Below are 2,926 nucleotides of genomic sequence, written 5' to 3'. Positions count from 1 at the left end.
CAGAATCAGCATCAAAATAAATGTTATCAATCAGCAATTTTAAAAGATTATAATCTGCTAAATACAGTATCCATGAGTTTATCCAAAGTCAAGCAGGAAGGAAATACTTTTTCATATATTAAAAAACCAACTAATAAATGAAGAAGTGGTCACCTTTAGGAAGCCATCATAATAACTGATTCAGGCATAAATTCATGATGAATTGTAATTACTGGGTAAACATTTGATGAATAACAGGATATTTACTTGGTCTCAAAGTATCACTCCACAAGTTACTTCTTAATTACAAAGAAGAAAAATAGTAATTTTAGAGTGGAGAAAAACCAGACATCACTTTAACCGAATGCTCAGAGTTAAATTATAGTAATGGAACTAAACAGCATGTGCCTCTGGATGTAAGTAATCAGCATCACTCTTGCAGGATTCCTGCCCAAACTGTATGCTCTCAATCTCATCACAAGGAAACATAAAACCCAGACAGAAAGATAGCTACAAAACAATTGGCCTGTTTTCTTCAGAAACATCGATGACATGAAATACAATGAGAGTCTCAGAAACTGTTTCAGTTTAAAGGATATGAAAAAAAGACAGGATGAGCAATTGTAAAGCACTATTTTGTACTTTTTTGTCATGAAGAACATTATTGAGACAATTACTGAAATTTGATATAAGGGCTGGAGATTAGATAATTATACTGCAACTGTGTTAATTTGTTAATTTTGGTCATTGAACTGTTGCTATGGAAGATAATTCCATGTTTTTAGTAAATATCTACTTATTTAGAGGTAAAATAGTATCATGTCTACAACTTACTATTAAGTAGCTCAGAAGAAAAAATTATATAAACATATAGATTAGTATATATGTATGTGTATATATAGATAGATGATAAATAGACATGATAGAAAGATAGGCAGATAGAGACAGGGTCAGAGGCAGAGAGAGAGAGAAAGAGAGAAAGAATGAGAATTTTAGAGAACTCTTGGCAGAGTCTCCAGGAATTCCTCATGCTACTCTTGCATTTACAGTAAACTTTAAATTATGTCAAATAAAAAATTAAAATAAATTCCTTTGTTAGTGAGAAAGTACTGAGACTCTATCTGGCTTTTGTTTTTCAGCCCTAATTGTAATAAATGTTTCTATTAGATTTATTTCTGAATAACAATGCGCATTTATATTTTTTCTCCTGTAAGCATTTTTAAATTGTGAGCTGCAATCTGTTAGTAGGTTATGAAATCTGTTTGGCTGAATATGACCAGCATTTTTAGTTATCTAGAATAAAAGAGAGAACATCAGAATATACTGTACTTTGTAGAGCTAAGTATTTTTCTTTAATACTTGTATTACAAAATATATATAATTGTATGTATATATTTGTGTGCCCTGGGTCTTGATGTAAAATGTTTTTTTCACTACCTTTCACTATCAAAACAAAAACAAAAACACAAACAAAACAAACGAAAAGACCAAAAATACGGCACTCTTTATTTTTTATTCTTTGGAGTTTACCTTCACACATATGCATATAAGCATTCAATTTACCATACATCGAATTCTTTCAATAATCTCCTAATGAACACCTTCTGTTTCTCAGGTACCATACTATTGATGGCTACTCTCATAAAATTTGTCATCTCTTTTGGTCTCTCTCTCTCCCTCTATCTCAGAGACAATCTTGCCTGCTGGTTAAAAAAAAGCTAATACATATTAAAAGTACCCAACAGTAGATGTGAATCCACACTACAAATTCAAGAATATTCATTTTGAGGAAAGATGTAATACTTTAGCATTTATCCTGGTAACATAATTTTCTCATTTTTAAGTTATTTATCTAAACATTGTGTTTAAAAACATCAATGCCTTCCATAACTTGACTCTGGGTATATGTTAGAAAAATGCATAAATTAATGAGCTAATATCAAGAAAATGCCCACAAAAATATTCAGGAACAAACAACTGGAATTAGTTTCAACAGTTTATAGAGTTACTTTGTAAGCATGTGCTTCTGTACAAATATACTGATTTAGATAAATGTGTCTAACCTGAGTTTTGACGCAGTGATATTCTAGCATTCTCTGCTCTTTTCATGATCCAAAGGTCAATTTCATTTCTCTCCCACCCTGGACAACTTTCCCTTAAATCATAATCTCTACACTGGTAATTTAGTGAAAGATGATATAATTACTCCATTTCAAATTGCCTTCTGTAAAATAAAAATCATGGGCATAACTACAGTTCTTATAAAATGAAATAGTGCATTGACTTTAAGGATTATGGATATTTAAAGTTAGAACTGTCAAGTAACATTCTGGCGAATTTCTGCATCTAGTTTCCGAAGCATTACAAAGCATACTTATTATAAAATCATGCTAATAACTTCTATATTTGAAAAATTATCAGATTTTCCAATAGTGTTTGTATAAGCACACAGTACAAAAAAATAAATGCATGCAGAGAAGAAACTTGTTACTTGTGACAAATCTCATACCCGCAATTAAAAGTCCACTAAAACTTGCTATAATGTTTGGTCCTTATGACCTACTGTTTTATCCTATTATATCAAAATGTGATTTCTTCATTGTAATTTCTTTATTAGTAGTTTTAAATATAGAAGATTATGTAGAAGATGTAGAACTATAAAAAAATAAAATATATATGGGGCACCTGGGTGGCTCAGTCAGTTAAGTATCTGACTTCGGCTCAGGTCATGATCTCACGGTTCGAGGGTTCCAGCCCCGTGTGTCGGGCTCTGTGCTGACAGCCAGCTCAGAGCCTGGAGCTTGTTTCAGATTCTGTGTCTCCCTCTCTCTCTGACCCTCCCCCACGAGCGCGCTCTCTCTCTCTCTCAAAAATAAACATTAAAAATTAAAAATAAAATATATAAAAACAAAAAATTCAGTTATCTTCTTTATATATATATATATAT

Source organism: Crocuta crocuta, unplaced genomic scaffold (assembly GCF_008692635.1).
Source record: "Crocuta crocuta isolate KB4526 unplaced genomic scaffold, BGI_CrCroc_1.0 scaffold91-1, whole genome shotgun sequence".
Taxonomy (NCBI): domain Eukaryota; kingdom Metazoa; phylum Chordata; class Mammalia; order Carnivora; family Hyaenidae; genus Crocuta; species Crocuta crocuta.
The sequence above is the reverse complement of the archived record's forward strand: the minus strand, read 5'-3'. Positions refer to the sequence as shown.